Raw genomic sequence first — 27307 nt, forward strand, 5'->3', positions numbered from 1 at the left:
CAAATCCAAATTGCTGCTCTCTTTGTGGCAAGCAAGGGTTTGTTGCAACTGCAATTCTTACTTCTTCTTGAAATGTAGGGACCACAGTACATTCCATCACATCCATCTAGTGTACACAGGTAGGTCCATTGTGACGGGCGGGCGGGCTGGCTGCTTTAACCCCTTCCCGCTCCTTGACGTACTATTACGTCATGGCAGCTGTATTGTTCGCGCTCCATGCCGTAATAGTACGTCACGGGAGTAACGGCCGTTTCGGCCGTCCTCCCGACACATACAGGAGCTGTGACGCTGCTGTCTTGTTCAGCAGCTGTCACAGCTCCTACAGCGGGGACCGATCGCTGTGTCCCCGCTGATTAACCCCTTAAAAGCCGCGTTCTATAGAGATCGCGGCTTTTTAGGGGTTAAGCTGCCATCGCCGGCCTGCTACGCGATAGCGGCCGGCGATGGTGACTATGGCAACCGGACACCAAACAATGGCGTCCGGCTATGCCATAGACGGAAGCCTAGTGGGTCCTGACAACGTCAGGACCCACTATGCTTGCTGTCAGTGAGTAGCTGACAGTTCTAATACACTGCACTACGCATGTAGTGCAGTGTATTAGAATAGCGATCAGGGCCTCCTGCCCTCAAGTCCCCTAGTGGGACAAAGTAATAAAGTAAAAAAAAAGTATAAAAAAGATGTGTAAAAATAAGAAAATAAAAGTTTTAAAAGTAATAAAAGTAAAAGTCCCACTTTTTCCCTTATCAGTCCTTTATTATTAATAAAAATATATAAACAAACAAATAAACTATACATAATTGGTATCGCCGCGTCCGTAACGGCCTGAACTACAAAATTATTTTGTTATTTATCCCGCACGGTGAACGCCGTAAAAAAAAATATTAATAAACCGTACCACAATCACAATTGTTTGGTCACTTCACCTCCCAAAAAATGGAATAAAAAGAGATCAAAAAGTCGCATGTACCTAAAAATGGTACTGATGGAAAATACAGTTCGTTACGCAAAAAATAAGTCCTCGCACGGCTTTATTGATTGAAAAATAAAAACGTTCTGGCTCTTAGAATAAGGTAACACAAAAAGTGAATGATTGTTTACAAAACGTATTTTATTGTGCAAACGCCATAAGACATAAAAAAAACCTATAAACATCTGGTATCGCCGTAATCGTATCGCCCCGCAGAATAAAGTTAATATATAATTTATAGCGCACGGTGAACGCTGTAAAAAAAAAAGTATACAAAAACAATAGTAGAATTGCTGTTTATTAGTCACCACGCCACCTAAAAATGGAATAAAAACTGATCAAAAAGCCGCATGCACCCCAAGAAAACTACAATGGATTCCTCAAGGGGTCTAGTTTCCAAATTGGGGTCACTTTTGGGGGGTTTCCAATGTTTTGGCACCACAAGACCTCTTCAAACCGGACATGGTGCCTAATAAAAAAGAGGGCTCAAAATCCGCTAGGTGCTCCTTTGCTTCGGAGGCCGGTGCTTCAGTCCATTACCGCCCGAGGGCAACATGTGGGATATTTCTCTAAACTGCAGAATCTGGGCAATAAGTATTAATTTGTGTTTCTCTGATAAATCCTTTTGTGTTATAAAAAAAATGGTATAAAAAGAGTAAATTTCACCTCTACTTTGCTCTAAATTTCTGTGAAACACCTAAAGGGTTCATAAACTTTCTAAATGCTGTTGTGAATACTTTGAGGGGTCTAGTTTCTAAAATGGGGTGTTTGATAGGGGTTTCTAATATATGGGCCCCTCAAAGCAACTTCAGAAATGAACTGGAACCTAAAAAAATAAATAAATGAGGCAATACTTTGCTTCTTACATTATACTGATAATGAGCCGTGCCCACTCCGAGATGACCCCAGTTTTGACCGTTTGTATAAACGGAGACCCCTATTAGACCGTTCCAGTGCCCGGTTTTCCCAAGCATACACCCCCGAGAAGTGTTTTTCTATTGATGAGTCCCTGGTACATTTTAAAGGGAGGGTTCAATTCCGCCAGTACCTGCCAGGTAAGAGGGCAAGGTATGGCGTGAAGATGTATAAGCTGTGCGAGAGTGCATCAGGGTATACCTACAGGTTTAGGATATATGAAGGAAAGGCCACCCCCAAACCAGACTGCATCCTGGACTACAATAGGTACATGGGAGGGATGGACTTGTCAAATCAAGTCCTGAAGCCCTACAGCGCCATGCGGTGTGGTATAAGAAGCTGGCCGGGCACATCATACAGATGGCTTTGTACAATGCGTATGTGCTACGTCGATGTGCAGGCCAGAGGGGAACTTTCCTGGAATTTCAAGATCTAATCTTTAGGGACCAGGAAGGGGGGGCACCCAGTACTTCTGGAAGCGAGGCCACACGCATCGTACCAGGGCAACACTTTCCAGGAGAAGGTCCCCAAACCGGTGGAAAGGGAAAGAGTCAAAAGAGGTGCAGAGTCTGCTATAAGAGGGGGATAAGGAAGAACACAATATACCAATGTGACACGTGTCCCGAAAAACCAGGGCTCTGTATAAAAGATTGTTTTAAAATGTATCATACATCCCTTGATTTTTAATTTACCCTGATGCACTCCGCACAGCTTACCCCCCTCATCTTTCCCTTCTGAGCCCTGCCGTATGCCCAGGCAGCTGATAACAGCCACATGTAGGGTATTGTCGTACCCAGGAGAACCCACATTACAATTTAAGGGGTGTATATCTCCGGTGGCGCATGCTGGGCACACTATATTGGACACTGAAATGGCATATACATATATAAAATTGCAAATCTCACACTGCACCATCTGCTGCGCATTATCTTTTACACAGTACCTGTGGGGTCAAAATGCTCACTACACCTCTAGATGAATGTCTTAAGGGGTGTAGTTTTTAAAATGGGGTCACTTCTCGGGGGTTTCAACTGTACTGGTACCTCAGGGGCTTCTGCACACATGACTTAGCACCAGAAAAGCTCCAGTAGGCCAAATGGTGGTCCTTTCCTTCTGAGCCCTCCCATGGGCCCAAAGGGCAGTTTATCACCACAAGTGGGGTATTGCCGCACTAAGGACAAATTGGGCAACAAAATGGGGTATGTTGTTCCTTGTGAAAATAAGAAATTTTGATCAAAAATGACATCTTATTGGAAAAAATATCATTTTTTTCATTTCACAGCCCAATTCAAATAGGTGCTGTGAAAAAACTGTGCGGTCAAAATGATAACAAAAACCATAAATGAATTCCTTGAGGGGTGTAGTTTCCAAAATGGGGTCACTTCTGGTGGGTTTCCATTGCTTTGATACCTCTGGGGCTCTGCAAATGCAACATGGCACCCGAAAACCAATCCAGCAAAATCTGGACTCCAACATACACATAGCGCTCCTTTCCGTCTGAGCCCTCCCATGGGCCCAAACGGCAGTTTATCACCACAAATGGGGTATTGCCGCACTAAGGACAAATTGGGCAACAAAATGGGGTATGTTGTTCCTTGTGAAAATAAGAAATTTTGATCAAAAATGACATCTTATTGGAAAAAATATAATTTTTTTCATTTCACAGCCCAATTCAAATAGGTGCTGTGAAAAACCTGTGCGGTCAAAATGATAACAAAAACCATAAATGAATTCCTTGAGGGGTGTAGTTTCCAAAATGGGGTCACTTCTGGTGGGTTTCCATTGCTTTGATACCTCTGGGGCTCTGCAAATGCGACATGGCACCCGAAAACCAATCCAGCAAAATCTGGACTCCAACAAACACATAGCGCTCCTTTCCTTCTGAGCCCTCCCATGGGCCCAAACGGCAGTTTATCACCACAAATGGGGTATTGCCGCACTAAGGACAAATTGGGCAACAAAATGGGGTATGTTGTTCCCTGTGAAAATAAGAAAATTTGATCAAAAATGACATTTTATTGGAAAAAATATCATTTTTTTCATTTCACAGCCCAATTCAAATAGGTGCTGTGAAAAAACTGTGCGGTCAAAATGATAACAAAAACCATAAATGAATTCCTTGAGGGGTGTAATTTCCAAAATGGGGTCACTTCTGGTGGGTTTCCATTGTTTTGATACCTCAACGCCTCTTCAAACCTGGCATGCTGCCTAAAATATATTCTAATAAAAAAGAGGCCTCAAAATGCACTAGGTGCTTCTTTGCTTCTAGGGCTTGTGTTTTAGTCCACGAGCGCACTAGAGACACATGTGGGACATTTCTAAAAACTGCAGAATCTGGACAATACATATTTAGTAGTGTTTCTCTGGTAAAACCTTCTCTGTTACTAAAAAAAAATTGAATAAAATTGAAATTCAGCAGAAAAAATGAAATTTGCAAATTTCATTTCCACTTTGCTTTAATTCCTGTGAAATGCCTGAAGGGTTAAAAAACTTTCTATATGCTGTTTTGAATACTTTGAGGGGTCTAGTTTTTAAAATGGGGTGTTTTATGGGGGTTTCTAATACATAGGCCCCTCAAATCCACTTCAGAACTGAACTGGCACCTTCACAAAAAGGCTTTTGAAATTTTCTTAAGAATATGAGAAATTGCTGTTTATGTTCTAAACCTTGTAACGTCCAAGAAAAATAAAATAATGTTCAAAAAACGATGCCAATCTAAAGTAGACATATGGGAAATGTGAACTAGTAACTATTTTGGGTGGTATAACCGTCTGTTTTTCAAGCAGATGCATTTAAATTCTGAAAAATGCTATTTTTTGTAAATTTTCTCTAAATTTTGCAATTTTTCACAAATAAAGACTGAATATATCGACCAAATTTTACCACGAACATGAAGCCCAAAGTGTCACGAGAAAACAATCTCAGAATCGCTTGGATAGGTTTAAGCATTCCGACGTTATTACCACATAAAGTGAAATATGTCAGATTTGAAAAATGGGCTCTGAGCCTTAAGGCCCAAACTAGGCTGCGTCCTTAAGGGGTTAATGGCTGTTTGCTGTTCCCCTACTCCACTCCACTATTTGACTATGGTGCTGCATCAATCAGTGGCTGGCTCAGGTGCAGCTCTTTAACCTACCTAGGAGGGAGGGCGGAGAGAAGACAAGGAAGGTGAATGAGCTGTTCCAATGTGAAATGCCGGAAACACAGAAACACAGACGACACAAAACAAGAGGTGGCAATGTATTAATTAATTGCATTTAATAAATTAGCTCATTATCACACATGACTGTACAAATGCATTGTCCAACAGGTGTTGAAATAATGGGATTAAAAGGGGAGATCCCATCCGAAAGACAAAAACAATGGCAAACACAAAAAGCACTTTTGGAATCTGATTTTAGTAAACACATAAGGAAAGGGTGCACCGGTCCTGGAAATACTGCAATACCAGGTCAATGCGTGGAGTGGACAGAGCAAGCTCTATTTCCATCTCCCTGTTCTAAAAATCCATTTAATATATGGTCCCCAGATAGGGGACGTATCAGATATTAAACTGATAAGAACAGATACTACACTTGATCTTAGCCAAAAGGCCGAGAAGCGATAACCCGAATGTGCCGCGCGTTTTGCTTCTTTTGCTTGCACCACAATGCAGTGCTGAAAGAGGAGGAATCGACATAAAAACGCCTTCCTGGCAACGCCCAAATGCCCTCCTGCCGTGCAAACACTGGCAGCAGCAGCAGCAGCAGCAGCAGCAGTAAGTGCATGCCCACTGCCACCCCTTCTCATTTCACACCTTGTATCAGCTTTAATCCAGTCCAGTGCTGCCTGCTGAGCAGCACTAACCAACACTGCCTGGGCCCAGGCTTTTATCTCTGAGGCCCCATTATGATGTCAGAAAGCTGGCTCTGGCTCCTGAGGTCTCCACTATGACACGTGCAAAGTTCCGTCTGAACTTTATATAAGACGGTGCGGCTCAGTCAGTCACTCAGTGTTGCCTGAGAGGGCAACACTGCAACAGCCGGCCCTCAGGCTGTCTTTTTTTTGCACAGCTAGTTGCCTCCAGGAGGCCACAAGAGGGAGACAAGGGACTGCAAAATGGAAAATAGGCATCCACCAACTTTACAGACAACTTGTTCTCCTTGCTCCTACAACCTCCATCCTTGCACAGTTTGTTATTCTTCCAGGTAACATAGTAACAAATCCAAATTGCTGCTCTCTTTGTAGGCAAGCAAGGGTTTGTTGCAACTGCAATTCTTACTTCTTCTTGAAATGTAGGGACCACAGTACATTCCATCACATCCATCTAGTGTACACAGGTAGGTCCATTGTGACGGGCGGGCGGGCGGGCTGGCTGCTTTAATGGCTGTTTGCTGTTCCCCTACTCCACTCCACTATTTGACTATGGTGCTGCATCAATCAGTGGCTGGCTCAGGTGCAGCTCTTTAACCTACCTAGGAGGGAGGGCGGAGAGAAGACAAGGAAGGTGAATGAGCTGTTCCAATGTGAAATGCCGGAAACACAGAAACACAGACGACACAAAACAAGAGGTGGCAATGTATTAATTAATTGCATTTAATAAATTAGCTCATTTTCACACATGACTGTACAAATGCATTGTCCAACAGGTGTTGAAATAATGGGATTAAAAGGGGAGATCCCATCCGAAAGACAAAAACAATGGCAAACACAAAAAGCACTTTTGGAATCTGATTTTAGTAAACACATAAGGAAAGGGTGCACCGGTCCTGGAAATACTGCAATACCAGGTCAATGCGTGGAGTGGACAGAGCAAGCTCTATTTCCATCTCCCTGTTCTAAAAATCCATTTAATATATGGTCCCCAGATAGGGGACGTATCAGATATTAAACTGATAAGAACAGATACTACACTTGATCTTAGCCAAAAGGCCGAGAAGCGATAACCCGAACGTGCCGCGCGTTTTGCTTCTTTTGCTTGCACCAGAATGCAGTGCTGAAAGAGGAGGAATCGACATAAAAACGCCTTCCTGGCAACGCCCAAATGCCCTCCTGCCGTGCAAACACTGGCAGCAGCAGCAGCAGCAGCAGCAGCAGCAGCAGTAAGTGCATGCCCACTGCCACCCCTTCTCCTTTCACACCTTGTATCAGCTTTAATCCAGTCCAGTGCTGCCTGCTGAGCAGCACTGACCAACACTGCCTGGGCCCAGGCTTTTATCTCTGAGGCCCCATTATGATGTCAGAAAGCTGGCTCTGGCTCCTGAGGTCTCCACTATGACACGTGCAAAGTTCCGTCTGAACTTTATATAAGACGGTGCGGCTCAGTCAGTCACTCAGTGTTGCCTGAGAGGGCAACACTGCAACAGCCGGCCCCCAGGCTGTCTTTTTTTTGCACAGCTAGTTGCCTCCAGGAGGCCACAAGAGGGAGACAAGGGACTGCAAAATGGAAAATAGGCATCCACCAACTTTACAGACAACTTGTTCTCCTTGCTCCTACAACCTCCATCCTTGCACAGTTTGTTATTCTTCCAGGTAACATAGTAACAAATCCAAATTGCTGCTCTCTTTGTAGGCAAGCAAGGGTTTGTTGCAACTGCAATTCTTACTTCTTCTTGAAATGTAGGGACCACAGTACATTCCATCACATCCATCTAGTGTACACAGGTAGGTCCATTGTGACGGGCGGGCGGGCGGGCTGGCTGCTTTAATGGCTGTTTGCTGTTCCCCTACTCCACTCCACTATTTGACTATGGTGCTGCATCAATCAGTGGCTGGCTCAGGTGCAGCTCTTTAACCTACCTAGGAGGGAGGGCGGAGAGAAGACAAGGAAGGTGAATGAGCTGTTCCAATGTGAAATGCCGGAAACACAGAAACACAGACGACACAAAACAAGAGGTGGCAATGTATTAATTAATTGCATTTAATAAATTAGCTCATTATCACACATGACTGTACAAATGCATTGTCCAACAGGTGTTGAAATAATGGGATTAAAAGGGGAGATCCCATCCGAAAGACAAAAACAATGGCAAACACAAAAAGCACTTTTGGAATCTGATTTTAGTAAACTAAGAACAGATAAGGTTTCAACAAAGTTTTTTATTGGCAAAAATAATATATTTTACAGACTTTTTTTAAAATTGAAACCACAAGATAAAATCAACAGCATAATACATGAATATTCATACATTTAAATGAATACAAAAGTAATAATAATAAGACCAGTAATACAGATGTTATAATAAAAGTACAGAACAATAGCAGGATAAAATTTATACAGGGCATAAAAGACATAAAAGAATAAAACCATTTTTATTTACAATGTTATGGTATTCCACATTTGCAAACACCACATGGATGTTGCTTCTTTTACCCCTAGCTGCTTTTTGTCCCTAAGATAATAAATATACATTTCACTTAGGGCATATTTCACACAATTTTTAACGTCAATAAAATCATGTTTAAAAAGCAGAATGTTCCTAACCTTCCAGATGGCATTCTTAAAACAGTTTAAAATGATCCAACAGACCATTTGCTGTTTAAAACTTGGGCAGTTAAAAAGACCATAAAACACGTATTCAAATTTAAGATCTTTAAGACCGCAGGCCCATTTCAGCAATGGGCCTACCTTCCTCCAAACCTCCTGTGCATATGGGCAGTTCCAAAACAGGTGCATTACCGTCTCGTCGTCACCACACCTGTCTCTCGGGCACTTGGCTCTCGCCACCAGTCCTCGCCTATGCTGGAATTCACGAGTAGGGAGGCACTGGTGAACGATTGCCCAGGCAAGGTCCTTGTGCACATTTGCCATAAATTTCCCGAAAACGTTCCGCCACACCACCTTGGACCTTGCCTGTGAGAAATTTGAAACTGCCAGTGTATCCTCCTGCCGCCTACAGGAGAGTGACACTTTTTTCTGGTCCCCCAATATGTCAGGCTCCAATTCTTGGAGACCTAGGAGCCTGACAGTTTTTTCGAGCACCGCATATTGTTTTGGGGGACACAGAAGCACAGGAGAATTCAAAGGGACACGAAACCATCGTTTAAAAATCATGCCCGTAGCGTACTTTAAAAAGTAGCTAAAAATACCATCAGAATTATACATTTTAAAACAGAAGCAAAAGTATTTAATGTAAAAGAAGTTAAAAAGGTTAGGAACATCTCTCCCGCCATTGTCCTTACATCTGTACATAAAATCACGTTTTAGTTTTTCCATTTTGGAACCCCATAAAAACATAAAACAGATCCTGGTCACTTTTTTAATATATAAAATTGTTGGAGGGAAAACCATAGCTACATAAAGCATTATGGGTAATAAAACAGATTTAATTATTAAAACTTTTCCCTCCATGGTGAGATTTCTCAAATTCCACATTAAAACCTTTTTTTCCATTTTGGCAATTACTGAATCCCAATTGGGTCTCCCATCGTTTTCTTGATTAAAAACAATTCCTAAAATTTTTATCTGATCCTGCTGCATGTTAACTCCTGGTGTCACAGAGGAATCCCATACACCAGTATAAAAACAGTCACACTTATCAACGTTTAATTTAAAACCAGAGGCTTCACAAAAAAAGCCGGTGTTCCTCAATGCCCGTCTCATAGAAGCGGCGTCTGGGCATAGGATGGTGGCGTCATCCATATAGCCTAGGATTTTTACCTGGTTCCCCCTTCCTCCAGGTATGGGCACGCCTCTGATGACTTTATCATCTCTTATTAGGGTGAACAGAGGTTCTATGGCACAAATAAAAAGGAGCGGAGACAACGGGCACCCCTGTTTCACCCCTGATAAAAGAGGAACACCTTTACTTAAAAATCCGTTGATAGAAATTTGGCTAAAACAGGATCGATATAAAAGCTTAATACGTGTTAAAATAATTTCAGGAACAGCCATCTTTTTAAGAACCATAAAAAGATATTCATGGGAGACCCGGTCAAAAGCCTTCTCGAAATCTAAGGATAAAATAGCAAGGCTTTGACCCCTTTCTTTAAAATACCAAATGATGTCACGTAAAATATTCAGGGACTCAGTAATTGACCTCCCAGGTACCCCACATACCTGGTTTGGATGGATTAATTTATGAATAAAAGGTTTAAAACGGATTGTTATTAGTTTAGCTAAAATTTTACAATCAACGTTTAAAAGAGTAATAGGGCGCCAGTTTTTTAACTGGTCCCTCTCACCTTTTTTAAAAATTAAGGACACAATCCCCCTCCTCCAGGAAGGGGGCAGCTCTTCAGTAATAAAAACTTCCTTATACAATAAAAACATGTCATTCTTTAAAATTTCCCAAAAAGCATGATAAAATTCGATGGGCAGACCATCTTCCCCAGGAGCTTTCCCATTAGAAAAACTTTTAAAAGCAAATAAAAGTTCCTCCAAGGTAATATTACGGGATAAAACTTCCTGGTCTAAAATATCTAGCTTGGCATCAAGGGAATTAAGAACATGTTCTAAAAAGGAAGGATCAATATTTTTCTTGTTAAAAAGAGATTGGTAGAAATTAAAAGCAGAATTTAAAATGCCGACCATAGTGGTTTCTCCTTCAAGGTTTAAAATGACATCTCGTTTATCCATTACCTTTTTGAAGAAGAACCGGGAACACTTCTCGCCATCCTCGAGGTGCTTTACATGTGAATTAAAAATTATTTGTTTCCCTTTCTCTTCTATGGCATGTTTTATTTCAGCTTTAAGATTTAAGATATCATCATCAACATCCATACCAATCTCCTTCAATTTAAAAAGTACATGTAAACGTTTATTAAGAACATAAAACCATTGTTTTTTCTCTTTTGCTTTCTTCTTACCTGCTCGAATAAAAAAAGCTCTGATTTTGGGTTTAATGCCCTCCCACCAGTGTAGCATAGGCTGACTGGGCGCTCTATGGGACTGCCAACACTGGTAGGTCCGCACAAACTCCTCTTTAATGATGGGGTCCTCCAGGAGTGTGGTGTTTAGTCTCCAGGGACCCCTACAAGCTTTTTGCTCTCCCTCTAGCTCCAGGTGCACTGAAAGGAGCTTGTGATCAGATAAAATATTTGTTAAAAGCAAACATTTTTTGGGAATAAAACTATTGGAAGTGAAAATAAAATCAATTCTGGAGCTCACTCTTCCATTGGACCAGGTGGGGCCTGGGTCCGCAGGCAAGAGTTCCCTCCAGCAATCTTTCAATTTAAAATCACCAATAAAATTCTTGAGCAGGTAAGAAGTACGGTCAATTTTTCGATTAAAATCCCCACCCTGCCGGTGTTCTCCATCTCGCACACAGTTAAAATCACCACCCACCAGCAGGGGGGTAGACCCAACACAAAACAATGGTAAAATCTCTAGTAGTTCTGCCCTCTCCTGTTTGGTAGGAGGGGCATAAACGTTTAAAACACGAATTAAAATTCCATTAAAAAGCAAATGTATTAAATTAGCTCTGCCGGGCATGATTTCAGTCACTGTTTGGATGGAGATAAAACGACCTCGGCAGAGCAATCCAACCCCCGCAGAGCGACAGTCATTTCCACCAGACCAGACTGAGGGGCCTAGTTTCCAGTCCATCTTTAAATCTTGATATTCCAAGTCATTAGGGATTCCACATTCTTGAAGCAGGCAAAGGTCAAAGTCCACAGTCTCTAAAAATGAAAATAAAGCAGTCCTGCGGACAGGGCTCTTTAGGGACCTCACATTTAGTGAGGCGACTTTGATAGGAACCAACATAGTCTTAGTTGAGGTCAGGGTCCGAACCAGAAGAGTCGTACTCGGAGATCAGCTGCGAGTCTGGACCCCCTTTTTGAGGGGTCAATAAATCTTGGATGTTGGTAGGGTCAGAGCCAGATACGTGGGCGGCTCCAACCCCCACACTGCTCTCATCCGAACTCCGATAGGCAGCTTTCCTCCGAACTCCGGACTCCTCTTCCTCTCGCTGTCTCTTTGCGGAATGGCTCCTATCCATCTCCTCGAAGTCGCTCTCACCCATCTCTGGCCCCTGGCTGAAGATATCGCTGATGTCCTTCCTGGGCAGCTGCACAGGGGCCTGTGAGGTCCCATCACTCTTGGCAACCTTTGCCTGCTTACGGGGAGCCTTCATCGCAAGCCCCTCCACAACCGCAGTGGAGGAACTTTGCTCCGACCCCCCCGTTGACCGGAAATGGTCAAAACGAGGCTCCAATCCAACATATTTTAGGGTTTTCTTAATGGAGCCCTCGTCTGACACAGAGTGTCTCCGCTCCATGCCCACACTCTTGGGACAGGCGTCAGGTCCTACTGCAGAACCTACGGAGCCACGACGCCTGTCGCTAACCACTGCCTCAACAGGGTCCACTGCAGGCGGAGCAGAGGACCTGTTTGCAGAGGTGCCGGTCAACTTATGTCCAGCAGAGTCAGAATTCCTCCTGCTCTGCCTGGACCCGGTGGAATCCCTATGGCCGTCCCTCGAGGCTGACATCGGTGGGCCCCCCGATGGAGCTGTGAAGGACTTTGGCCTGGACCCCTCAGTCGTCAATGCTCGTTTTGGGGCATTACCAGCGGCGTCTGCACATGTTGCAAACTGCCGCTCTGGCCCTGGTCTGGGTGGCCCAGATTTCGCTCTGCGGGGGCAATCTTTAAAAGCATGCCCAGTCATGCCGCACAGATTGCACAACACCTCGGAACTGCATTTTGCCGCTACGTGTCCAACCTGGCCACACCTGTTACACTGCACCACATGGGGCCGGTCACAATGTTCTCTGGTGTGGCCATATCTCAAGCAGTTCCGGCAGGCTATTGGCATCTGGGGGTAAAATAGGAATCCTCGATTCTTCCCAATGGCAAAGTTCTGGGGTGGGTGATGTAAGCCTCCAATGCCATTGGGATCCTGGCGGAACTTCACCCAATATTTTCTTTTGCCATTCCAGAAGCTCTGGGTGTTCAAGATTTTATGTGAGAAGCGGACCTCCCTGCAGTAACGACTGAGGAAGGTTTCAATGTCACACTCTGAGACAAATGGACTGAACATGCACATCACGAGCGGGACTTCTTCCTCCCCGTAGAGGAATAAAAAGTTCAGTCCATTTAGCCGCTCCTCACTCTGGTCCGCATCAGACAATCTTTTGTGCATGTTGTCGCAACATGCCGCGGCCGTAAAGGATACGGTGTACCGACCGCGGCTTTCCTGGTCGTTGAGACACAGGATGTCCGCCCGCTTGAGCCCCAGGAAGTCCAGCAGAATCACCTCCACAATGAAGCGAAGGTTCTTCCGCTGGCGATGGCCTTCTTCCACCTCGATGCGGACGGACTGGCGCAACCGGGTGTCCCCGGATGCAAATCCAAATGTAAATGGCATTTTCAGTGCCTGGGGACTAAGCCTGTCCCTTATAGCAGCAAGGGCTCAGATTCCACAATTAAGTGGAACCCTCCCCCAAGGCCAAGGATTAGGGTACCCCAGACACCTACGAAGCCCGATAAACGCCCTCGGAACGCTCTTAGAAAAACGCCTCAAGGCCGGTTGACCTCTTGGGTAAGGCGCGATCGCAACTCGTTGTCCGGGGGCTAAGCCCACTCCCCAAATAGCAGCAAGGGGGTGAAGTCTCTCTGTGAAAAGAGACGATCCCCCAAGGCCAAGGAGCAGGGTACCCCGGACACCTCCCAACAAAACCAGATGCAGAAATACTACACCTGATCTTGCCAAAAGGCCGAGAAGCGATAACCCGAACGGGCCGCGCGTTGACCGAGCCTGCCCAATACTGCTGTTCACCCCTTGCAGCGATTCAGCCTACTCATAGGCAATTCCATGGGGCCCTGCAGGCTCACACACACTCACAGCTACGCGAGAGGTGAATAAAGGCCGGAGAGGAAGCAAGACAGGATTTGCTTCTTTTGCTTGCACCACAATGCATATACATATATAAAATTGCAAATCTCACACTGCACCATCTGCTGCGCATTATCTTTTACACAGTACCTGTGGGGTCAAAATGCTCACTACACCTCTAGATGAATGTCTTAAGGGGTGTAGTTTTTAAAATGGGGTCACTTCTCGGGGGTTTCAACTGTACTGGTACCTCAGGGGCTTCTGCACACATGACTTAGCACCAGAAAAGCTCCAGTAGGCCAAATGGTGGTTCTTTCCTTCTGAGCCCTCCCATGGGCCCAAAGGGCAGTTTATCACCACAAGTGGGGTATTGCCGCACTAAGGACAAATTGGGCAACAAAATGGGGTATGTTGTTCCTTGTGAAAATAAGAAATTTTGATCAAAAATGACATCTTATTGGAAAAAATATCATTTTTTTCATTTCACAGCCCAATTCAAATAGGTGCTGTGAAAAAACTGTGCGGTCAAAATGATAACAAAAACCATAAATGAATTCCTTGAGGGGTGTAGTTTCCAAAATGGGGTCACTTCTGGTGGGTTTCCATTGCTTTGATACCTCTGGGGCTCTGCAAATGCAACATGGCACCCGAAAACCAATCCAGCAAAATCTGGACTCCAACAAACACATAGCGCTCCTTTCTGTCTGAGCCCTCCCATGGGCCCAAACGGCAGTTTATCACCACAAATGGGGTATTGCCGCACTAAGGACAAATTGGGCAACAAAATGGGGTATGTTGTTCCTTGTGAAAATAAGAAATTTTGATCAAAAATGACATCTTATTGGAAAAAATATAATTTTTTTCATTTCACAGCCCAATTCAAATAGGTGCTGTGAAAAACCTGTGCGGTCAAAATGATAACAAAAACCATAAATGAATTCCTTGAGGGGTGTAGTTTCCAAAATGGGGTAACTTCTGGTGGGTTTCCATTGCTTTGATACCTCTGGGGCTCTGCAAATGCGACATGGCACCCGAAAACCAATCCAGCAAAATCTGGACTCCAACAAACACATAGCGCTCCTTTCCTTCTGAGCCCTCCCATGGGCCCAAACGGCAGTTTATCACCACAAATGGGGTATTGCCGCACTAAGGACAAATTGGGCAACAAAATGGGGTATGTTGTTCCCTGTGAAAATAAGAAAATTTGATCAAAAATGACATTTTATTGGAAAAAATATCATTTTTTTCATTTCACAGCCCAATTCAAATAGGTGCTGTGAAAAAACTGTGCGGTCAAAATGATAACAAAAACCATAAATGAATTCCTTGAGGGGTGTAATTTCCAAAATGGGGTCACTTCTGGTGGGTTTCCATTGTTTTGATACCTCAACGCCTCTTCAAACCTGGCATGCTGCCTAAAATATATTCTAATAAAAAAGAGGCCTCAAAATGCACTAGGTGCTTCTTTGCTTCTAGGGCTTGTGTTTTAGTCCACGAGCGCACTAGAGACACATGTGGGACATTTCTAAAAACTGCAGAATCTGGACAATACATATTTAGTAGTGTTTCTCTGGTAAAACCTTCTCTGTTACTAAAAAAAAATTGAATAAAATTGAAATTCAGCAGAAAAAATGAAATTTGCAAATTTCATTTCCACTTTGCTTTAATTCCTGTGAAATGCCTGAAGGGTTAAAAAACTTTCTATATGCTGTTTTGAATACTTTGAGGGGTCTAGTTTTTAAAATGGGGTGTTTTATGGGGGTTTCTAATACATAGGCCCCTCAAATCCACTTCAGAACTGAACTGGCACCTTCAAAAAAAGGCTTTTGAAATTTTCTTAAGAATATGAGAAATTGCTGTTTATGTTCTAAACCTTGTAACGTCCAAGAAAAATAAAATAATGTTCAAAAAACGATGCCAATCTAAAGTAGACATATGGGAAATGTGAACTAGTAACTATTTTGGGTGGTATAACCGTCTGTTTTTCAAGCAGATGCATTTAAATTCTGAAAAATGCTATTTTTTGTAAATTTTCTCTCAATTTTGCAATTTTTCACAAATAAAGACTGAATATATCGACCAAATTTTACCACGAACATGAAGCCCAAAGTGTCACGAGAAAACAATCTCAGAATCGCTTGGATAGGTTTAAGCATTCCGACGTTATTACCACATAAAGTGAAATATGTCAGATTTGAAAAATGGGCTCTGAGCCTTAAGGCCCAAACTAGGCTGCGTCCTTAAGGGGTTAATGGCTGTTTGCTGTTCCCCTACTCCACTCCACTATTTGACTATGGTGCTGCATCAATCAGTGGCTGGCTCAGGTGCAGCTCTTTAACCTACCTAGGAGGGAGGGCGGAGAGAAGACAAGGAAGGTGAATGAGCTGTTCCAATGTGAAATGCCGGAAACACAGAAACACAGACGACACAAAACAAGAGGTGGCAATGTATTAATTAATTGCATTTAATAAATTAGCTCATTATCACACATGACTGTACAAATGCATTGTCCAACAGGTGTTGAAATAATGGGATTAAAAGGGGAGATCCCATCCGAAAGACAAAAACAATGGCAAACACAAAAAGCACTTTTGGAATCTGATTTTAGTAAACACATAAGGAAAGGGTGCACCGGTCCTGGAAATACTGCAATACCAGGTCAATGCGTGGAGTGGACAGAGCAAGCTCTATTTCCATCTCCCTGTTCTAAAAATCCATTTAATATATGGTCCCCAGATAGGGGACGTATCAGATATTAAACTGATAAGAACAGATACTACACTTGATCTTAGCCAAAAGGCCGAGAAGCGATAACCCGAATGTGCCGCGCGTTTTGCTTCTTTTGCTTGCACCACAATGCAGTGCTGAAAGAGGAGGAATCGACATAAAAACGCCTTCCTGGCAACGCCCAAATGCCCTCCTGCCGTGCAAACACTGGCAGCAGCAGCAGCAGCAGCAGCAGCAGTAAGTGCATGCCCACTGCCACCCCTTCTCATTTCACACCTTGTATCAGCTTTAATCCAGTCCAGTGCTGCCTGCTGAGCAGCACTAACCAACACTGCCTGGGCCCAGGCTTTTATCTCTGAGGCCCCATTATGATGTCAGAAAGCTGGCTCTGGCTCCTGAGGTCTCCACTATGACACGTGCAAAGTTCCGTCTGAACTTTATATAAGACGGTGCGGCTCAGTCAGTCACTCAGTGTTGCCTGAGAGGGCAACACTGCAACAGCCGGCCCTCAGGCTGTCTTTTTTTTGCACAGCTAGTTGCCTCCAGGAGGCCACAAGAGGGAGACAAGGGACTGCAAAATGGAAAATAGGCATCCACCAACTTTACAGACAACTTGTTCTCCTTGCTCCTACAACCTCCATCCTTGCACAGTTTGTTATTCTTCCAGGTAACATAGTAACAAATCCAAATTGCTGCTCTCTTTGTAGGCAAGCAAGGGTTTGTTGCAACTGCAATTCTTACTTCTTCTTGAAATGTAGGGACCACAGTACATTCCATCACATCCATCTAGTGTACACAGGTAGGTCCATTGTGACGGGCGGGCGGGCGGGCTGGCTGCTTTAATGGCTGTTTGCTGTTCCCCTACTCCACTCCACTATTTGACTATGGTGCTGCATCAATCAGTGGCTGGCTCAGGTGCAGCTCTTTAACCTACCTAGGAGGGAGGGCGGAGAGAAGACAAGGAAGGTGAATGAGCTGTTCCAATGTGAAATGCCGGAAACACAGAAACACAGACGACACAAAACAAGAGGTGGCAATGTATTAATTAATTGCATTTAATAAATTAGCTCATTTTCACACATGACTGTACAAATGCATTGTCCAACAGGTGTTGAAATAATGGGATTAAAAGGGGAGATCCCATCCGAAAGACAAAAACAATGGCAAACACAAAAAGCACTTTTGGAATCTGATTTTAGTAAACACATAAGGAAAGGGTGCACCGGTCCTGGAAATACTGCAATACCAGGTCAATGCGTGGAGTGGACAGAGCAAGCTCTATTTCCATCTCCCTGTTCTAAAAATCCATTTAATATATGGTCCCCAGATAGGGGACGTATCAGACATTAAACTGATAAGAACAGATACTACACTTGATCTTAGCCAAAAGGCCGAGAAGCGATAACCCGAACGTGCCGCGCGTTTTGCTTCTTTTGCTTGCACCACAATGCAGTGCTGAAAGAGGAGGAATCGACATAAAAACGCCTTCCTGGCAACGCCCAAATGCCCTCCTGCCGTGCACACACTGGCAGCAGCAGCAGCAGTAAGTGCATGCCCACTGCCACCCCTTCTCCTTTCACACCTTGTATCAGCTTTAATCCAGTCCAGTGCTGCCTGCTGAGCAGCACTGACCAACACTGCCTGGGCCCAGGCTTTTATCTCTGAGGCCCCATTATGATGTCAGAAAGCTGGCTCTGGCTCCTGAGGTCTCCACTATGACACGTGCAAAGTTCCGTCTGAACTTTATATAAGACGGTGCGGCTCAGTCAGTCACTCAGTGTTGCCTGAGAGGGCAACACTGCAACAGCCGGCCCCCAGGCTGTCTTTTTTTTGCACAGCTAGTTGCCTCCAGGAGGCCACAAGAGGGAGACAAGGAACTGCAAAATGGAAAATAGGCATCCACCAACTTTACAGACAACTTGTTCTCCTTGCTCCTACAACCTCCATCCTTGCACAGTTTGTTATTCTTCCAGGTAACATAGTAACAAATCCAAATTGCTGCTCTCTTTGTAGGCAAGCAAGGGTTTGTTGCAACTGCAATTCTTACTTCTTCTTGAAATGTAGGGACCACAGTACATTCCATCACATCCATCTAGTGTACACAGGTAGGTCCATTGTGACGGGCGGGCGGGCGGGCGGGCTGGCTGGCTGCTTTAATGGCTGTTTGCTGTTCCCCTACTCCACTCCACTCTTTGACTATGGTGCTGCATCAATCAGTGGCTGGCTCAGGTGCAGCTCTTTAACCTACCTAGGAGGGAGGGCGGAGAGAAGACAAGGAAGGTGAATGAGCTGTTCCAATGTGAAATGCCGGAAACACAGAAACACAGACGACACAAAACAAGAGGTGGCAATGTATTAATTAATTGCATTTAATAAATTAGCTCATTATCACACATGACTGTACAAATGCATTGTCCAACAGGTGTTGAAATAATGGGATTAAAAGGGGAGATCCCATCCGAAAGACAAAAACAATGGCAAACACAAAAAGCACTTTTGGAATCTGATTTTAGTAAACACATAAGGAAAGGGTGCACCGGTCCTGGAAATACTGCAATACCAGGTCAATGCGTGGAGTGGACAGAGAAAGCTCTATTTCCATCTCCCTGTTCTAAAAATCCATTTAATATATGGTCCCCAGATAGGGGACGTATCAGATATTAAACTGATAAGAACAGATACTACACTTGATCTTAGCCAAAAGGCCGAGAAGCGATAACCCGAACGTGCCGCGCGTTTTTCTTCTTTTGCTTGCACCACAATGCAGTGCTGAAAGAGGAGGAATCGACATAAAAACGCCTTCCTGGCAACGCCCAAATGCCCTCCTGCCGTGCAAACACTGGCAGCAGCAGCAGCAGCAGCAGTAAGTGCATGCCCACTGCCACCCCTTCTCCTTTCACACCTTGTATCAGCTTTAATCCAGTCCAGTGCTGCCTGCTGAGCAGCACTGACCAACACTGCCTGGGCCCAGGCTTTTATCTCTGAGGCCCCATTATGATGTCAGAAAGCTGGCTCTGGCTCCTGAGGTCTCCACTATGACACGTGCAAAGTTCCGTCTGAACTTTATATAAGACGGTGCGGCTCAGTCAGTCACTCAGTGTTGCCTGAGAGGGCAACACTGCAACAGCCGGCCCCCAGGCTGTCTTTTTTTTGCACAGCTAGTTGCCTCCAGGAGGCCACAAGAGGGAGACAAGGGACTGCAAAATGGAAAATAGGCATCCACCAACTTTACAGACAACTTGTTCTCCTTGCTCCTACAACCTCCATCCTTGCACAGTTTGTTATTCTTCCAGGTAACATAGTAACAAATCCAAATTGCTGCTCTCTTTGTAGGCAAGCAAGGGTTTGTTGCAACTGCAATTCTTACTTCTTCTTGAAATGTAGGGACCACAGTACATTCCATCACATCCATCTAGTGTACACAGGTAGGTCCATTGTGACGGGCGGGCGGGCGGGCGGGCTGGCTGCTTTAATGGCTGTTTGCTGTTCCCCTACTCCACTCCACTATTTGACTATGGTGCTGCATCAATCAGTGGCTGGCTCAGGTGCAGCTCTTTAACCTACCTAGGAGGGAGGGCGGAGAGAAGACAAGGAAGGTGAATGAGCTGTTCCAATGTGAAATGCCGGAAACACAGAAACACAGACGACACAAAACAAGAGGTGGCAATGTATTAATTAATTGCATTTAATAAATTAGCTCATTATCACACATGACTGTACAAATGCATTGTCCAACAGGTGTTGAAATAATGGGATTAAAAGGGGAGATCCCATCCGAAAGACAAAAACAATGGCAAACACAAAAAGCACTTTTGGAATCTGATTTTAGTAAACACATAAGGAAAGGGTGCACCGGTCCTGGAAATACTGCAATACCAGGTCAATGCGTGGAGTGGACAGAGCAAGCTCTATTTCCATCTCCCTGTTCTAAAAATCCATTTAATATATGGTCCCCAGATAGGGGACGTATCAGATATTAAACTGATAAGAACAGATACTACACTTGATCTTAGCCAAAAGGCCGAGAAGCGATAACCCGAACGTGCCGCGCGTTTTGCTTCTTTTGCTTGCACCACAATGCAGTGCTGAAAGAGGAGGAATCGACATAAAAACGCCTTCCTGGCAACGCCCAAATGCCCTCCTGCCGTGCAAACACTGGTAGCAGCAGCAGCAGTAGCAGCAGCAGCAGTAAGTGCATGCCCACTGCCACCCCTTCTCCTTTCACACCTTGTATCAGCTTTAATCCAGTCCAGTGCTGCCTGCTGAGCAGCACTGACCAACACTGCCTGGGCCCAGGCTTTTATCTCTGAGGCCCCATTATGATGTCAGAAAGCTGGCTCTGGCTCCTGAGGTCTCCACTATGACACGTGCAAAGTTCCGTCTGAACTTTATATAAGACGGTGCGGCTCAGTCAGTCACTCAGTGTTGCCTGAGAGGGCAACACTGCAACAGCCGGCCCCCAGGCTGTCTTTTTTTTGCACAGCTAGTTGCCTCCAGGAGGCCACAAGAGGGAGACAAGGGACTGCAAAATGGAAAATAAGCATCCACCAACTTTACAGACAACTTGTTCTCCTTGCTCCTACAACCTCCATCCTTGCACAGTTTGTTATTCTTCCAGGTAACATAGTAACAAATCCAAATTGCTGCTCTCTTTGTAGGCAAGCAAGGGTTTGTTGCAACTGCAATTCTTACTTCTTCTTGAAATGTAGGGACCACAGTACATTCCATCACATCCATCTAGTGTACACAGGTAGGTCCATTGTGACGGGCGGGCGGGCGGGCGGGCTGGCTGCTTTAATAGCTGTTTGCTGTTCCCCTACTCCACTCCACTATTTGACTATGGTGCTGCATCAATCAGTGGCTGGCTCAGGTGCAGCTCTTTAACCTACCTAGGAGGGAGGGCGGAGAGAAGACAAGGAAGGTGAACGAGCTGTTCCAATGTGAAATGCCGGAAACACAGAAACACAGACGACACAAAACAAGAGGTGGCAATGTATTAATTAATTGCATTTAATAAATTAGCTCATTATCACACATGACTGTACAAATGCATTGTCCAACAGGTGTTGAAATAATGGGATTAAAAGGGGAGATCCCATCCGAAAGACAAAAACAATGGCAAACACAAAAAGCACTTTTGGAATCTGATTTTAGTAAACACATAAGGAAAGGGTGCACCGGTCCTGGAAATACTGCAATACCAGGTCAATGCGTGGAGTGGACAGAGCAAGCTCTATTTCCATCTCCCTGTTCTAAAAATCCATTTAATATATGGTCCCCAGATAGGGGACGTATCAGATATTAAACTGATAAGAACAGATACTACACTTGATCTTAGCCAAAAGGCCGAGAAGCGATAACCCGAACGTGCCGCGCGTTTTGCTTCTTTTGCTTGCACCACAATGCAGTGCTGAAAGAGGAGGAATCGACATAAAAACGCCTTCCTGGCAACGCCCAAATGCCTTCCTGCCGTGCAAACACTGGCAGCAGCAGCAGCAGCAGCAGCAGTAAGTGCATGCCCACTGCCACCCCTTCTCCTTTCACACCTTGTATCAGCTTTAATCCAGTCCAGTGCTGCCTGCTGAGCAGCACTGACCAACACTGCCTGGGCCCAGGCTTTTATCTCGGAGGCCCCATTATGATGTCAGAAAGCTGGCTCTGGCTCCTGAGGTCTCCACTATGACACGTGCAAAGTTCCGTCTGAACTTTATATAAGACGGTGCGGCTCAGTCAGTCACTCAGTGTTGCCTGAGAGGGCAACACTGCAACAGCCGGCCCCCAGGCTGTCTTTTTTTTGCACAGCTAGTTGCCTCCAGGAGGCCACAAGAGGGAGACAAGGGACTGCAAAATGGAAAATAGGCATCCACCAACTTTACAGACAACTTGTTCTCCTTGCTCCTACAACCTCCATCCTTGCACAGTTTGTTATTCTTCCAGGTAACATAGTAACAAATCCAAATTGCTGCTCTCTTTGTAGGCAAGCAAGGGTTTGTTGCAACTGCAATTCTTACTTCTTCTTGAAATGTAGGGACCACAGTACATTCCATCACATCCATCTAGTGTACACAGGTAGGTCCATTGTGACGGGCGGGCGGGCGGGCTGGCTGCTTTAATGGCTGTTTGCTGTTCCCCTACTCCACTCAACTATTTGACTATGGTGCTGCATCAATCAGTGGCTGGCTCAGGTGCAGCTCTTTAACCTACCTAGGAGGGAGGGCGGAGAGAAGACAAGGAAGGTGAATGAGCTGTTCCAATGTGAAATGCCGGAAACACAGAAACACAGATGACACAAAACAAGAGGTGGCAATGTATTAATTAATTGCATTTAATAAATTAGCTCATTATCACACCTGACTGTACAAATGCATTGTCCAACAGGTGTTGAAATAATGGGATTAAAAGGGGAGATCCCATCCGAAAGACAAAAACAATGGCAAACACAAAAAGCACTTTTGGAATCTGATTTTAGTAAACACATAAGGAAAGGGTGCACCGGTCCTGGAAATACTGCAATACCAGGTCAATGCGTGGAGTGGACAGAGCAAGCTCTATTTCCATCTCCCTGTTCTAAAAATCCATTTAATATATGGTCCCCAGATAGGGGACGTATCAGATATTAAACTGATAAGAACAGATACTACACTTGATCTTAGCCAAAAGGACGAGAAGCGATAACCCGAACGGGCCGCGCGTTGACCGAGCCTGCCCAATACTGCTGTTCACCCCTTGCAGCGATTCAGCCTACTCCTAGGCAATTCCATGGGGCCCTGCAGGCTCACACACACTCACAGCTACGAAGCGGGAGGTGAATAAAGGCCGGAGAGGAAGCAAGACAGGATTTGCTTCTTTTGCTTGCACCACAATGCAGTGCTGAAAGAGGAGGAATCGACATAAAAACGCCTTCCTGGCAACGCCCAAATGCCCTCCTGCCGTGCAAACACTGGCAGCAGCAGCAGCAGCAGCAGCAGCAGCAGAAAGTGCATGCCCACTGCCACCCCTTCTCCTTTCACACCTTGTATCAGCTTTAATCCAGTCCAGTGCTGCCTGCTGAGCAGCACTGACCAACACTGCCTGGGCCCAGGCTTTTATCTCTGAGGCCCCATTATGATGTCAGAAAGCTGGCTCTGGCTCCTGAGGTCTCCACTATGACACGTGCAAAGTTCCGTCTGAACTTTATATAAGACGGTGCGGCTCAGTCAGTCACTCAGTGTTGCCTGAGAGGGCAACACTGCAACAGCCGGCCCCCAGGCTGTCTTTTTTTTGCACAGCTAGTTGCCTCCAGGAGGCCACAAGAGGGAGACAAGGGACTGCAAAATGGAAAATAGGCATCCACCAACTTTACAGACAACTTGTTCTCCTTGCTCCTACAACCTCCATCCTTGCACAGTTTGTTATTCTTCCAGGTAACATAGTAACAAATCCAAATTGCTGCTCTCTTTGTAGGCAAGCAAGGGTTTGTTGCAACTGCAGTTCTTACTTCTTCTTGAAATGTAGGGACCACAGTACATTCCATCACATCCATCTAGTGTACACAGGTAGGTCCATTGTGACGGGCGGGCGGGCTGGCTGCTTTAATGGCTGTTTGCTGTTCCCCTACTCCACTCCACTATTTGACTATGGTGCTGCATCAATCAGTGGCTGGCTCAGGTGCAGCTCTTTAACCTACCTAGGAGGGAGGGCGGAGAGAAGACAAGGAAGGTGAATGAGCTGTTCCAATGTGAAATGCCGGAAACACAGAAACACAGACGACACAAAACAAGAGGTGGCAATGTATTAATTAATTGCATTTAATAAATTAGCTCATTATCACACATGACTGTACAAATGCATTGTCCAACAGGTGTTGAAATAATGGGATTAAAAGGGGAGATCCCATCCGAAAGACAAAAACAATGGCAAACACAAAAAGCACTTTTGGAATCTGATTTTAGTAAACACATAAGGAAAGGGTGCACCGGTCCTGGAAATACTGCAATACCAGGTCAATGCGTGGAGTGGACAGAGCAAGCTCTATTTCCATCTCCCTGTTCTAAAAATCCATTTAATATATGGTCCCCAGATAGGGGACGTATCAGATATTAAACTGATAAGAACAGATACTACACTTGATCTTAGCCAAAAGGCCGAGAAGCGATAACCCGAACGTGCCGCGCGTTTTGCTTCTTTTGCTTGCACCACAATGCAGTGCTGAAAGAGGAGGAATCGACATAAAAACGCCTTCCTGGCAACGCCCAAATGCCCTCCTGCCGTGCAAACACTGGCAGCAGCAGCAGCAGCAGCAGCAGTAAGTGCATGCCCACTGCCACCCCTTCTCCTTTCACACCTTGTATCAGCTTTAATCCAGTCCAGTGCTGCCTGCTGAGCAGCACTGACCAACACTGCCTGGGCCCAGGCTTTTATCTCTGAGGCCCCATTATGATGTCAGAAAGCTGGCTCTGGCTCCTGAGGTCTCCACTATGACACGTGCAAAGTTCCGTCTGAACTTTATATAAGACGGTGCGGCTCAGTCAGTCACTCAGTGTTGCCTGAGAGGGCAACACTGCAACAGCCGGCCCCCAGGCTGTCTTTTTTTTGCACAGCTAGTTGCCTCCAGGAGGCCACAAGAGGGAGACAAGGGACTGCAAAATGGAAAATAGGCATCCACCAACTTTACAGACAACTTGTTCTCCTTGCTCCTACAACCTCCATCCTTGCACAGTTTGTTATTCTTCCAGGTAACATAGTAACAAATCCAAATTGCTGCTCTCTTTGTAGGCAAGCAAGGGTTTGTTGCAACTGCAATTCTTACTTCTTCTTGAAATGTAGGGACCACAGTACATTCCATCACATCCATCTAGTGTACACAGGTAGGTCCATTGTGACGGGCGGGCGGGCGGGCTGGCTGCTTTAATGGCTGTTTGCTGTTCCCCTACTCCACTCCACTATTTGACTATGGTGCTGCATCAATCAGTGGCTGGCTCAGGTGCAGCTCTTTAACCTACCTAGGAGGGAGGGCGGAGAGAAGACAAGGAAGGTGAATGAGCTGTTCCAATGTGAAATGCCGGAAACACAGAAACACAGACGACACAAAACAAGAGGTGGCAATGTATTAATTAATTGCATTTAATAAATTAGCTCATTATCACACATGACTGTACAAATGCATTGTCCAACAGGTGTTGAAATAATGGGATTAAAAGGGGAGATCCCATCCGAAAGACAAAAACAATGGCAAACACAAAAAGCACTTTTGGAATCTGATTTTAGTAAACACATAAGGAAAGGGTGCACCGGTCCTGGAAATACTGCAATACCAGGTCAATGCGTGGAGTGGACAGAGCAAGCTCTATTTCCATCTCCCTGTTCTAAAAATCCATTTAATATATGGTCCCCAGATAGGGGACGTATCAGATATTAAACTGATAAGAACAGATACTACACTTGATCTTAGCCAAAAGGCCGAGAAGCGATAACCTGAACGGGCCGCGCGTTGACCGAGCCTGCCCAATACTGCTGTTCACCCCTTGCAGCGATTCAGCCTACTCCTAGGCAATTCCATGGGGCCCTGCAGGCTCACACACACTCACAGCTACTAAGCGGGAGGTGAATAAAGGCCGGAGAGGAAGCAAGACAGGATTTGCTTCTTTTGCTTGCACCACAATGCAGTGCTGAAAGAGGAGGAATCGACATAAAAACGCCTTCCTGGCAACGCCCAAATGCCCTCCTGCCGTGCAAACACTGGCAGCAGCAGCAGCAGCAGCAGCAGCAGAAAGTGCATGCCCACTGCCACCCCTTCTCCTTTCACACCTTGTATCAGCTTTAATCCAGTCCAGTGCTGCCTGCTGAGCAGCACTGACCAACACTGCCTGGGCCCAGGCTTTTATCTCTGAGGCCCCATTATGATGTCAGAAAGCTGGCTCTGGCTCCTGAGGTCTCCACTATGACACGTGCAAAGTTCCGTCTGAACTTTATATAAGACGGTGCGGCTCAGTCAGTCACTCAGTGTTGCCTGAGAGGGCAACACTGCAACAGCCGGCCCCCAGGCTGTCTTTTTTTTGCACAGCTAGTTGCCTCCAGGAGGCCACAAGAGGGAGACAAGGGACTGCAAAATGGAAAATAGGCATCCACCAACTTTACAGACAACTTGTTCTCCTTGCTCCTACAACCTCCATCCTTGCACAGTTTGTTATTCTTCCAGGTAACATAGTAACAAATCCAAATTGCTGCTCTCTTTGTAGGCAAGCAAGGGTTTGTTGCAACTGCAGTTCTTACTTCTTCTTGAAATGTAGGGACCACAGTACATTCCATCACATCCATCTAGTGTACACAGGTAGGTCCATTGTGACGGGCGGGCGGGCGGGCTGGCTGCTTTAATGGCTGTTTGCTGTTCCCCTACTCCACTCCACTATTTGACTATGGTGCTGCATCAATCAGTGGCTGGCTCAGGTGCAGCTCTTTCACCTACCTAGGAGGGAGGGCGGAGAGAAGACAAGGAAGGTGAATGAGCTGTTCCAATGTGAAATGCCGGAAACACAGAAACACAGACGACACAAAACAAGAGGTGGCAATGTATTAATTAATTGCATTTAATAAATTAGCTCATTATCACACATGACTGTACAAATGCATTGTCCAACAGGTGTTGAAATAATGGGATTAAAAGGGGAGATCCCATCCGAAAGACAAAAACAATGGCAAACACAAAAAGCACTTTTGGAATCTGATTTTAGTAAACACATAAGGAAAGGGTGCACCGGTTCTGGAAATACTGCAATACCAGGTCAATGCGTGGAGTGGACAGAGCAAGCTCTATTTCCATCTCCCTGTTCTAAAAATCCATTTAATATATGGTCCCCAGATAGGGGACGTATCAGATATTAAACTGATAAGAACAGATTTTTTTTTTAAGTTGACTACCCCAACTTTGGGGGTAACCGTTTATTTAAAATTTTTCAGATTTTA

General features: G+C 45.1%; 11 non-coding genes across 11 annotated transcripts; all 11 read right to left on the minus strand.

Moving 5' to 3' along the window:
* Positions 1-5297: 5297 nt before the first annotated feature.
* LOC142680536 (U2 spliceosomal RNA) lies at positions 5298-5488 on the minus strand. The gene has a single exon (XR_012853007.1). It is a non-coding gene; the product is annotated as a U2 spliceosomal RNA (small nuclear RNA).
* Positions 5489-6615: 1127 nt separating this feature from the next.
* LOC142680538 (U2 spliceosomal RNA) lies at positions 6616-6806 on the minus strand. Its single transcript, XR_012853008.1, has one exon. It is a non-coding gene; the product is annotated as a U2 spliceosomal RNA (small nuclear RNA).
* Positions 6807-16260: 9454 nt separating this feature from the next.
* Positions 16261-16451, minus strand: LOC142680539 (U2 spliceosomal RNA). Its single transcript, XR_012853009.1, has one exon. It is a non-coding gene; the product is annotated as a U2 spliceosomal RNA (small nuclear RNA).
* Positions 16452-17578: 1127 nt separating this feature from the next.
* On the minus strand, positions 17579-17769 carry LOC142680854 (U2 spliceosomal RNA). Its single transcript, XR_012853267.1, has one exon. It is a non-coding gene; the product is annotated as a U2 spliceosomal RNA (small nuclear RNA).
* Positions 17770-18892: 1123 nt separating this feature from the next.
* On the minus strand, positions 18893-19083 carry LOC142680901 (U2 spliceosomal RNA). Its single transcript, XR_012853304.1, has one exon. It is a non-coding gene; the product is annotated as a U2 spliceosomal RNA (small nuclear RNA).
* Positions 19084-20208: 1125 nt separating this feature from the next.
* LOC142680542 (U2 spliceosomal RNA) lies at positions 20209-20399 on the minus strand. Its single transcript, XR_012853010.1, has one exon. It is a non-coding gene; the product is annotated as a U2 spliceosomal RNA (small nuclear RNA).
* A 1134-nt stretch (positions 20400-21533) lies between these two features.
* On the minus strand, positions 21534-21724 carry LOC142680543 (U2 spliceosomal RNA). Its single transcript, XR_012853011.1, has one exon. It is a non-coding gene; the product is annotated as a U2 spliceosomal RNA (small nuclear RNA).
* A 1124-nt stretch (positions 21725-22848) lies between these two features.
* LOC142680913 (U2 spliceosomal RNA) lies at positions 22849-23039 on the minus strand. Its single transcript, XR_012853314.1, has one exon. It is a non-coding gene; the product is annotated as a U2 spliceosomal RNA (small nuclear RNA).
* Positions 23040-24310: 1271 nt separating this feature from the next.
* LOC142680544 (U2 spliceosomal RNA) lies at positions 24311-24501 on the minus strand. Its single transcript, XR_012853012.1, has one exon. It is a non-coding gene; the product is annotated as a U2 spliceosomal RNA (small nuclear RNA).
* A 1124-nt stretch (positions 24502-25625) lies between these two features.
* On the minus strand, positions 25626-25816 carry LOC142680545 (U2 spliceosomal RNA). The gene has a single exon (XR_012853013.1). It is a non-coding gene; the product is annotated as a U2 spliceosomal RNA (small nuclear RNA).
* Positions 25817-27088: 1272 nt separating this feature from the next.
* Positions 27089-27271, minus strand: LOC142681020 (U2 spliceosomal RNA). The gene has a single exon (XR_012853375.1). It is a non-coding gene; the product is annotated as a U2 spliceosomal RNA (small nuclear RNA).
* Between the last annotated feature and the right edge of the window lie 36 nt (positions 27272-27307).

Source organism: Rhinoderma darwinii, assembly GCF_050947455.1.
Source record: "Rhinoderma darwinii isolate aRhiDar2 chromosome 2 unlocalized genomic scaffold, aRhiDar2.hap1 SUPER_2_unloc_56, whole genome shotgun sequence".
Lineage (NCBI taxonomy): Eukaryota > Metazoa > Chordata > Amphibia > Anura > Rhinodermatidae > Rhinoderma > Rhinoderma darwinii.